Source organism: Hypanus sabinus, chromosome 23 (genome assembly GCF_030144855.1).
Source record: "Hypanus sabinus isolate sHypSab1 chromosome 23, sHypSab1.hap1, whole genome shotgun sequence".
In the NCBI taxonomy this organism is placed as follows: domain Eukaryota; kingdom Metazoa; phylum Chordata; class Chondrichthyes; order Myliobatiformes; family Dasyatidae; genus Hypanus; species Hypanus sabinus.
Genome location: NC_082728.1, coordinates 30,848,890 through 30,861,222, shown reverse-complemented (window position 1 = coordinate 30,861,222; position 12,333 = coordinate 30,848,890). Strand labels below are relative to the sequence as shown.

At 39.3% G+C, this 12,333-nt stretch overlaps 1 protein-coding gene across 1 annotated transcript in view; it reads left to right on the top strand.

Moving 5' to 3' along the window:
• Nucleotides 1-12,333, top strand: part of LOC132380092 (alpha-1,6-mannosylglycoprotein 6-beta-N-acetylglucosaminyltransferase B-like) — a 919,103-nt gene that overhangs the window by 425,546 nt on the left and 481,224 nt on the right. The gene's annotated exons all lie outside the window — the stretch shown is intronic.

The window sequence follows — 12,333 nt, the reverse complement described above, 5'->3', positions numbered from 1 at the left end:
CATCAGCAACTCGAATGCTCTTCATCTAAGTCCCTGTCTTTTCTGATCCAAAACTCTGAAATTTGAATTTGATAAATCTGGAGGCAAAAGAAACCTATTCCCCAGTTATGATAATCACAAAACTTCCATCTGATTAATGAATGTCCTTCACAGAGGAGAATCTGAACTCCTAATATGGTGTGGCCTTTATGCGACTCTAGAAGCCAGTCAGTTCTTAAGCAACTAGAGATTAGTAGCGAGTGTTACCCAGATCCTGAAAAATGAAGATAATCTACTCTGCTATTCAAATTTATTTGGGTTTTACTTTTATTCTTTTCCCTGTAGTTTTTCAATAACTGTTGAATATCATTTGAATCTGTTTTGTTATTTATACTTTCATGCCAATAATCTATATTTCATGCTAATAGTCTGCACTTTCATACTTCAATTGAGGAGCTTAAGGAACACATAGACTCAAATAAAGCCTCATGGAGTTAAAGGTACAGTTTGATTGTGTAAGTCAAAAATTGCTCTAAAAAGGGAATGTGTAAAAACATTAGAAAGAATAATGTAGGAATATTATGTAAGAATAAAACTTTCTGAAATGCTCTTTGATAAAGTCAACAAGAACCATTGATCCAAATACATACTTTTCTACAGTACTGTTCTCAGTAGCAGAAGAAACCAGTACTAATACAAGGGGTAGTGAAGCAAATTCAGCCCATTTTTTATACATAGCCCTTGCCATTCATGCAGATTTTCTCCCAGTAAAAGCATTACATTGGCTTCTGTTTAAAGTAAATTAATTATTAAAGTACATAGATGTCACTATGTGCAAACCTGAAGTTTATTTTTGTGTGGCCTTACCCAATATATCCATAATAGAGTAATAACTGCAGAGACTACCTGGATGCAACCAACAGTATACAGATTGCTTAGCTACACTTGGCCAAGCAGTATGCCTATACCTATATCTAAGTTATAGGCATCAGCATTGCTTAAAATTCACTAACCATATTCTTCATCATTTGATGGAGACTGGGAAAAACTATATATCTATAGTCGAGGTTTGTAATGATCAAATATGTGTAACTTCAGACAGTCATAACTGGCTTCAAGGTCATAGAACAGTACAGCACACAAACAGACCATTCAGTCCATAGTGTTGAGCCAAACCAGCTAAAAAGTACAAGCGTAAATCAAAAACTCCCAAATACTAATCCCTCCTACCTACATCATGTCCATATCCCTCCATTTTCCTTATATGCATGTATCTATCCAAATGTCTCTTAAAATTCACTCATGTATTTGTCTCTACCACCATACCAGGCAGCACATTCCAGACATTCATGACTCTCTGAGTGAAAGACTTACTGCTCCCACCCCCCTTGATCCTACCCCCACTCCCTCAACTTCAAAGCATGCCAACTAGTATTAGACATTTCAACCCTGGGAAACAGATACTCTCTGTCTACTCAATTTATGCCTCATGTAAACCTCTATCAGACCCCCCCTCCCTCAGTATTTCCCTTGGTAAATACTGAAGCAAAGTACTCATTAGGTACCTCACTTACATTCTCTGCATCCAAGCAAGTGTTCCACTCTTTATCCTTGAGTTGAGTCCTATCCTCTCCCTAGTTATCATCTTGCTCTTGATATATGTTAGAATACCTTGGGATTCACCTTAATCCAACTTGACCAGGACTTTTCCTGGCCCCACCTGGCTTTCCTAATTCCCTTCTTTAGTTCTTTTCTGGCTTCTTTATACTTCTCACGTGCTTTGTCTGATCCTAACTTCTGAACCTTTACAAACTTTTCCTTTTTCTTCTTGACTAAATTCATCACCTCTCTGGACATCCAAGGTTCTCTTATCTTTTCATCTCTGTCCTTCCTTCTAACAGCAGCAAACCTTTCCTGTACTCTGAATAATTGATCTTTAAACATCCTCCACATGTCTGCTGTGTACTTGCCAGAGAAAAGGTGTTACCAATTAATTTTCCTTAGTTTCTGCCTAATGCCCTCATAATTTGCCCTACTCCAATTTAAAACTCTCTCACAAGGACTATACCTATTCTTATCTATAGCTATCCTGAAATAAAGGAGTGTGGTCACTCTTCCCTAACTGTTCACCCATTGAAAGGTCAGTAACCTGGCCAGCCTCATTACCCAGCACCAGTTCCAATACAGCCCCTCCTCTTGATGGACTGTCCACATATTGATTTGAAGAAACCTTCCTGGATACATTGAACAAATTTTGCCCCATCTAAACCCCTTGCAATAAGAAGTGTCCCAGTTTATATTCAAGAAGTTGAAATCCCCCGTGACAACAACCCTATTATTTTTACACATTTCCTTAATCTGATTACATATCTGTTCCTCAATGTCCCGCTAGCTATTAGGTGGTCTGTAGTGCAATCCCATCATTGTGATTGCATCCTTCCTATTCCTGAGTTCTACGCAAATGGACTCAGTCTCTGACCCCTCTATTTTGTCTCTCCTGAGCGCAGCTGTGATATTGTCCCTGCTGAGTAGTGTAACTCCCCCACCTCTTTTACCTCCTCCTCTATCTTTTCTAAAACTTTCAACCTTTATTGAAAACTCTTTCTTCCTGCAAATATATCTGAAAGTGGCATTCAATCCTTGCGTATTAGTTTCAATATGAATTTATTTATCTGACAGAATTAACGAGTGGTCTCTTCTAAGGTATCCTATTTGGTGCATTGCAAGTTGGTGTTGAAACCACAGTAATGAAATTAATAAACTACTGTGTATAATTCTAGGTACAATCTTAAGTCTCTTCTGGACATTATTGCAAACTAGCACATGCACCACAATGAAATTACTTTACCAGCATGATTTAATTTTTTTTTTAATCCTTCTCTTATTAGATAAGGGTGTTGCTGGTAATAAAACATTTATTATGACCTTTAATTACTGCTGAACTGAAAGGACAGTTAGAAATTAACCATGTGTGTAAATATGAATGTGACACTTCCAGATATCAGAATTTGCAGCAAGATGCAGGCCAGAGTTGATTGCAAGAATTCTAATTGTGCAGTGAGACTTGCCTTGTCCTGATTTAATATTTGCAGCTCCCCTCTGCTACAGTATCTGCTTCCATGTATAGGTCTTCATAAGCTTATGTCAACAGGTACATAATACCTAGTGCTTTTGAGACCAGTAGGATGAATGTTCTGGTTACTAAGGTCATCTTCTGCCCTGTGAGAACTGCTTCATTCCAAAACATTCTGTAAAGCGTTTGTATGTTCTCTCCATGAAGTGCATGGGTTTCCTCTGGGTCCTTCAGTTTGCTCCCACAAAGGCATACCAGTTGTTAGGTTAATTGGTCACTGTCAATCATCCTGTGATTAGACTTGTGTCAAATAGTAGATTGCTGGGTGATGCAGCTCATTGGGCCAGAAGGGCCTTTTACGTGCCTTTTCTCTAAATAAATAAACAAACACAATTTATGGCTATATTTCTGACTTGCACTTTTCAGCTCCTGGATCCCATCATTTCAAGATTGTTCACTAATCACAATGCAAAATACCCTCATCTTCTAAGCCACAGCCTAATAGACCGTAGCTGTAATTTTAGTCTTAGCCGCAACCTGTACGCTGCTCAACCAACCCCTCCTCCTTCCTTGGGATGTCGGCTCCTGGTTTGTGCAGTGTGGGTGGGGGCAGGTCCTGAGGATTCCTGGTTAATTCATTCGAGTGGAAAGAAAGAAATGCAGCTGTAGACTGAATGGTGGGCAAAGAAACATGGAAAACAAGAGAAAATGACACAGGGAGACAAGAAGAGGCATACAGGGAGGAGTAGTTAATGGCAGAAAGGCAGAAAGATGTAGAGTAGCGAAAGCAGGAAGAAGAGGAGAAATAGAAAGAAAAGTAAATAGAAAACAACTTGTTTTTAGAAAGAAAGTGATGGAGGACAGGACAGGTAGAAACGCTGTTTGAAAGTGATAGAGTCCGTTGAAAGAAAAGGAGTCAACAGAGTCTCAAAGGAGGTGAGGTTAAGGGTTGATGAAGAAATGGAGACATCTCAGATTGTAAGAACTTGTTAGATTTTAGAAAATCAGAATATCCTTTGCAACATTACATCCCTGCAGGTAATGATATTCAAACCCTGCCAACCTCCTAATTATATCTCCAGTGGTATGGCTGAAGGATCAATGTATTCCTCCTGCAGACAGGACATCCCTCTAGCATTGATATGTCCCACCAGACTCTTCAGGTCCTCTCCATAAACACACCCTGTGCTCTGGACATACTGGTAAAGCCACAAACCATAAGCACTTCAATTAAGTGCTTGAGGTATTATGTGTACGTGCTTTTCAGGGCTGGCTAATGTCTTACTTGAGTGACTTTTCAGTAGAGCCTCCTGAAGCTGAAGCAATATGTATTCATAAGAGGTCCAACAGCATTAATTTTTTTAAAACATGTAAGATAATAATATAATGCTTTCAGTGTTTAAAATAATGGTACTAGAGAGATACATAGTGTGGTTTTAACACCAGAAGTGCTGAGGAACATGAAGCCTATAAAATATCCCTTTGCTCACTGGATTCCACCTGATTGTTAAACACATTGGCTAGAATATCACAGGTCAAGTGGACTGTCTGCAAATGCAGGTTTTCTGGTTGCATAGTGTTCGTTGACAATGAGAATCTTTTAAGGATGATACATGCAAAGGTATTTTAGCATTTTTTTGTTGTTGATGGACAAATCAGGTCCTTGTGCTGTACCTGATGCAAATTGAGTAAATTTGAGTTATTGCATTGACCCCTGGGTAAAGATCAAAGTTCAAAGTAAATTTATTATCAAAGTACTGTGGTGAACATTCAGTCCATGATTACAGATGAGAAAAGCATATTTAACTCAACAACTGTTTTTATTGCGACAAGCACAAAAAGAGATGGAGCGCTATGACCCAGGGAATGAACCCACTCAGTCACATACAGATGGGGGAGGTGATTATTATACACCCTGGTTACAGTCAGGGTGACCCACAAACACACAAGCAAGTAACTGTACAACTCAAGCTAAAATGTAACGATAAATGAGCTTGAACATCCCACCATAATCCTATAAAAGTACTTAAACAATAAATAACGCTGGTCATTAGGAATGCTGGGGTGACCTGTTGACAATGCCACCCCACCCCTGAAGCACTACTATACATACATGTCACCATATACCACCCTGAAATTGTTTTTTGTCGTCGTTTACAGAAATTACAAAGAAATACATTAGAATCCATGAAAATCCACACATGAAAAAACAAAAACAAGTGTGAAAGACAATAAATAGTGCAACTGCAAAAATACAAAAAGAATGAACAAATAAATAACTAAATAAGTAAATAAGCAATAAATATCAAGAGCATGAGATGAAAAGTCCTTGACACAGTTCAGTGCTGGGGTGAGTGAATTTGAGTGAAACTCTCCCCTTTGGTTCAAGAGGCTGAACATAGCGGTGTGGATCTGAGGCTCCTGTACCTCCTACTGATGGCAGCACTGAGAAGAAAGCATGGCTTGGATGATCAAAGTCTTCGATGATGGCTGCAATTTTCTTGCAACAGTGTTCATAGTAGATGTGCTTAATGGTGGGGAGGCTTTACCTGTGATGGACTGTGCTGTGTCCACTACCTTTTATAGACTTTTACTTCAAGTGTATTGGTGTTTCCATACCATGCCATAATGCAACCAGCCAATATACTCTTCACTGTGCATCTCTTAAAGCTTGTCAAAGTTTTCAATGACAGTGTCCTTGTAATGGCACTTATGTGCTAGACCCAGGACAAATCCTCTGAAATGATAAGGCTGAGGAATATAAATTTGCTGACCCTCTCCAACTCTGATCCCCTGATGAGGACTGGCTCATGGACCTCTGGTGTCCTCCTCCTGTGTAATCAATAATCAGCTCTTTGATTTTGCTGCCATTGAGTGAGTGGCTGTTGTGGCACCCCTCAGCCAGATCTTCAATTACCCTCCATTTTGCTGCTTTGTCATCATCTTTCATTCGGCTAATGTCGACAACGAACTGCAATATGGCATTGCAACTGTCCTTAGCCACACAGTCCCTGTTACCTTTAAGCTGTGTGTCTGTACAGTAACTGAAATGCTCCCGTGCATACAACCTTTGTTGCCGCACAGCTGGAATTGGGTACATGTAGAAAAGGTTTACGAAACATGAAAGATTTTCTTTGTTTTCTGTATTTCCTTACACCCTTCAGTAAATAAATAAAATCAAATTTATGTGATTTAAAAAAAAATTCATTCTAAGTATTCATAGTATGCATATTACTACAAAATATTTATATTTAAACAGTTTTCAGCTTGTGTTAAAAAATTTCTTGCTCAGAGTAATGGTTGGTCTGCACAGCTTAAAAGGAATGTTACTCACAGTCATAAGTTTAAAGTAAATAGAGCAGGGGCTAAGCATGCAGCCTCCATATACATGGAGAGGTAGTGGAAAGTGTGGAAAGCCTAAAGTTCCTTGGAGTTACATTGTTAAAACAGCTGACATAGACCACCAACACCTCGTTACTTGTAAAAAAAGGCACAACAAAGACTCTTCTGCCTCAGAAAGCTGAATCAGGCCAAACTCCCACAAAAGCTGTTGATTAACTTCCACAGAAACACAATTGAAACCATCCTGACCAACAGCGCCACAGTGTGGTATGCCAGCTGCACAGCTGCTGAGCAACAAGACCTGCATCGTGTGGTGAAAGCGGCCCAGCGAATTGTCACAGTGGAGCTCCCAGGACTGGACACCATCTAATCCAGCAAACTCAGGACGAAAGCAATCAGCATAACCAGAGACACCACACACCCCGGCCACTCCCTGTTTGACCTGCTGCCATCCAGCAAAAGGTTCAGGACACGTAAAGTCAGAACAAATAGACTGAGGAACAGCTTCTACCCCAGAGCTGTGGCCTCCATCACACCACTCCCACAGAACAATGACTGAAACTGTGAGCACACACAAGGACTCAAATACTTGCACTGCTAGTACTTTGTGCATCACTGTGATACTCTGGTGCTGCTACAACTTATTTTCTGCTACTTATCTATTTAATACTGTTTTTCTATTACTGTCTTGTTTTTATCTACTGCTTTGGTTGATTGCCTGACAGGAAGCTAAACAGAGTTTGATTGTACCTATGTATAATGATAATAAAGATCATTCAATGCAATTCAATTCAATTATGGTGCACCTGTGCTGATGGTGATTGTGTTGTCAATTCAAACTGACTGGAGTCTGCAGGTGAGGAAATCAAGGATTCAGTTGAATAAGGAGGTATTGAGGCCTAGTTTTGAGATGATGATAGTATTGAATGCCAAGTCGTAGTCAATGAAGAGCATCCTGATGTATATATCTTTTCTATCCAGATGGTTTAGTGTTTAGTGAAGAGCCAATGAAATGGCATCTGGTGTTGACCTGTTGTGACGGTAGGCAAATTGGAGTGGAATTCAAGTTGCTCTTCAGCCAGTTGATATGTTTCACCACCAACCTCTCAAAGCACTTCATCACAGTAGATGTAAGTGCTATTGGACGATATTCATTGAGGCAAGTTACCACGTTCTTCTGGGGCATTGATACAATTGAAGCCTGTTTGAAGTAGGTGGGTACCTCAGAATGCTGAAGCGAAAGGTTAAAGATATCAGTGAATACTCCAGCCAGTTGATCAGCACGTGTCTTCAGTACTTGGCCAGGTACCCCATCTGGCCAGATACTTTCCACGGGTTCACCCCCTGCCCCACCCCCCCCCCCAAAGGATGCTCTCACTTCAGCCTCAGAAACTGAAATCACAGGATCATCAGGAGCCATAGGTCAGTGATCTGTTGCATGCTATAAAGCATGAAGCATATCAGCTCCATGGACAGATCCAGTCTGACATATTGTCCAAATGACCCCCTCTAATGGCACAGCAATTCTAGTTCATGTTTCTTGTCATTCAACCATACATAGGCATACAGCTAAACGAAACATCATTTCTCTGGGGCCAAGGTGCAAAACACAGTGCATACTGTATAGTCACACACAGCACATATAGTTATGATCCTACACATACAGTCACAAAATAGCATTAGCAAATAGTATTAATAATAATTAATGCTGCTGTCTCAAAGCTCTGGAGGTACAGATCTGCTGCTAACCTTGCACTCTTTGTGTAAAGGACAATATAGTCTTTTCTAACCATGTATTTTTCATCATGTTCTGCTTCTTCCCATGTGTGACCCATTGGTTTCTCTCCTTTCTCTCCTTCTCCTGCTGGTATTGCTGGAAGCACAACTTTTGGGGGAAATAAGAACCTTCATCTTTGTACAATGAATCTTCAAATATTGCAACCCTAACGTGCAGCCTAGCTGATACAAAAAATCCATGTTCCATTTCAAACTTCAAAGAACTTACAGTTGCTGGAAAACCTGATAAACTGCGCATGCACAAGGCTTCTTTCTGATTGGCCCTAATTTCATCTCAGTCAAGACAACTTGTCTGTGGATAGTTAGTCTCACAGATTAGACTCCAGTGGGGTGGGATTTGTGTATGTATTCATCACACACACAACTATGGAACTGATCTTTTACTATGCATAGGGTTACAGTACAGGTGGCCCCCGCTTTTCGAACGTTCGCTTTCTAACAACTCGCTGGTATGGAAGACTTACATTAGTGCTTGTTTTCGCTAACCAAAGAGGATTTTCGCTTTTACGATAAAAAGATGCCCGCTTTATATGTGTGTTTACCCAGAGAAAGACTACAATGACCGTGTAGCCTTGTGCAGGCAATTGTTTGCGCATGCGTGTATGTACTTGCCAATTTTTTTCTCCAAATCAATTTTGGCTTGCTGCTTTCCCCAGTTTGATAAGTGATACTACACCGTACACCATACCTACAATATTTCTACTTTATATAGGGTGGAAATTTATCATATCATTCCTGCTTTTACTATACATTAGTGTTATTTTAGGTTTTATGCGTTATTTGCTTTGATTTGGTAGCTTATTTTTTTGGGTCTGGGAATGCTCAAAAATTTTTCCCATATAAATTAATGGTAATTGTTTCTTTGCTTTAATTTATTTTCCCATATAAATTAATGGTAATTGTTTCTTTGAAATCCAACATTTCGGATTACAAATGGTTTCATAGGAACGCTCTGCCTTTGGATTGCGGGGGAAACCTGTACACCACAACGAATTTTGAAAACTCATGCGGTACATAAGAAGTTGCTGCTTCCCCTTTGATCATGATTGATTCAGTCTTAGTGACCTCATCTTCCAATTGTGTAGCAGTTAGTTCAGTTACCACATTGCTCCAAAGTTGTAAGTTCACTTTTGACTGACGATAGGATCATCCATCAGCAATGGCAGTGCATGATCATAGGACCATGAAATTATTTGGAAACATTTTGATGCCCACAATGAAATCTCTTAGGCTGTGTTCCTCCAAGGTCATTCTTACCCTCAGCCATTAGGCCAGGGAAATGATGACCCCCCCCCCCCCCAGTCCTGCTGGACTCTTTGCGGCAACATATTTTTTATCCTTTTTCCTTCTCTTTTAATACTTATATCTGTGCACTTGTAATGCTACAGTGACTCTGTGATTTCCTTTGAGATCAATAAATCATCTATCCATCTATCTAACGAGGAGTAACAACAGTGCAATTTTAGCTCTATGAAAATCAGTTGTGTTGGGTGTGCAAGGAGGGCTTGTGAAGGGATTGGCTCTCTTTTCAAGCCCACGCATGTTTTCAAATGGGAAACATCTTCAATTCTAAAAAGGTATTGTTTTGTAATTTTGGTGATGGGGTGTTTCTTTTCTCCAGACATACAATAAATACAGGTGTTGATGATAGATGGTATTGAGGGAAATTAAGGATGATCATGAACAGATTAGTCTCAGTTGTCCATTCAAAGTCCAAGTATTAGGGACGAGCTCAATTTATTCCATTAGCTTTGCATGAACTGAAACATCCTGTCATTTTAATTTTCATTTGAAATTCTGCTTCCATTTCAGATTTCTTCCTTAGTGATTGGATCGTTAGACCATCAGAGAGAATGTTAATTTTGTCAACTATATTTTCCAGCAATAACTGAAGCCATACTGGCCTTTTAATCACCTCAGTGAACAGATGCAATTCATCTGCTTGTCTGACAAATTGATATTATTTCCAACTGCATCATACAGCTACCAGGAATATTTCTCAGTATTCTTTTTTACAGTATTAGATCTTTTGCTGTGAGTTGCAAGTTTGCTGCATTGTTTATGAACCTAAGGTCTATCAATGAGGGATCTTCAAAGTTAATTAGCAGGGAAAATTATAGGTTTAAAACAAACAATTCCCACATGAATATTTTGAAATTTTATTCAAGTTAGAAATAGAATCACTTAAATATGAAACTGATCCTGTGCCACCATACACAGTAAAAACCTTTCTTTGGCCATTAGCATTAACAGACTTGATTAATATTGGCCACCCATTATACAGTACCTCCAGCTCACTTTCATTGAACATAATTGTGACTGGTGCTTGAAAATTTCTGGCCTAAATCTTCTAAAGTTTACACAGTGCATTTCCTTGTATAAGAAACTGAATCTTATACAAGGATTAAGTGTGATATAGTAGAGGTATTTGTTGAATATATTGTTATCAGCTAGCTGAACCATAAACCTATTCCATCAACTATGCAGAGCAAATTAAGAAAACAACCAAAGAATGATTAATGTGATCTTAAAAATGAGATAGAGTGAAATTGTTTGCCTCCACTAGATTCAGATTTAATGTGAAAACTCCAGAACAGGAATCCTGCCTTGCGTATATATAGAATAATTAGATACTTCGGGAGGAAAGTGTGTTAAAAGCTTCTGGGGAGCTTTTCATATCCTTTATTCATGAAGGTAGTGGAAAGGGTCAGTTCAGGTAATTTCAGGTAGTAGCAAAGAACTAGGCATTTGGGATGAGTTCCAGCATGATGGATTTGCTCTCACCATCTGTTTGCCTGCTCATGTACAATTATGTACTCTCTCGCTTTCTGCCCAAATCCCTCTTTCTGTTCTCACCTCGCTATTGCTTCTTCTTTATTGTTGCTGACCTTTTAATGTATATGAACACACGTGTATTAGGCATGTCTAACATTATTTCTCAGATTTCCTCCTTAGTTACATTCTTCTGGTAATGTTCTTTTCAAATATTCGTCTTTATGAAAGAGTTGATTTAAAATTCCATTTCTATATTTATCATGATTTTTAATTGTATCCCAAGGAGCACTTATTCCAGGAAATGGAACACTTCTAGTGGTGGCATCAAGCAATCTTAAATGAGCACAATAACAGGGCTGGTATTGCTTTCTTTGAAGCAAATGAGACTGAGAAAAGAGTTACTTGAAGTGTATAAAATTCTGAACGGGTCTTGGCTTCCTTTGGAGAAGAAACAATACCTAGAGGACACAATTTTGAGTTCCTTTAATGAAACAATTCAAAGTGAGTGGAAGAGAGTGAGGAGTAGAGTAATATGAATCAGGAACTCACTATTTGAGAGGGTGTTGGAGGAAGAAATCTTCACCACATTTGATATGTACTTGAATAAATAAAGAATTGGTAGTAGCCAAAATATGTCCATCGAGCTTGGCTCGAAGAGCCGCATCTGTACTATGCTGATGATTCGATGGCGCTAAATCCGACCCTAATCTTGAAAGCAATCTCATGATTGCTCAAGTTTATTTCCAATTCCTACAATGCCTAATTTTCCATAACCAGTAATGTTTTAAAGTCTTTTCACTGAGCAGTGATATTATTACTGGCCTTAGAAATTGAAGATCCTGACTTTCTGGGATTGACTTGAACTTTTGTCTCAGAGGTGAAAATGTAGAAAATACATCTGTTGCTATTCTATTTTGTTTGAAATGATTGCCATAAAAGGAAAAAAAATGATGTTTGAACACCTTTCCTCCACCCACATCTACCCCATCTCCCAGATATCCACATTCACCCCATCTTCCCACCGCTTTAACCTCACCTACCACCCCATGAGCCTCCACATCCAACTCATCTATCTCTAAACTTTCACCATCTTCAGTGGGTTCCTACCACCAAACACATCTTTAGCTTGCACTCTCCAGTTTATGCAGGGAATGCTCCCTTGTCCATTCGTCCCTCCCCACTAATCTCCCTCTTACCACATTCCCCTGCAAACAACAGAAATGCTGAACCTGCTCATTTACTTCCATTCAGGGCCCTAATTAGTCCTTCCAGATGAGGCAATCCTTCACTTGTGAACCTATTCGGTAGTCTATTGTATCCAGTGCTCCCAATGTGGCCTCCTCTATATTGATGAGACCTGACGTAAA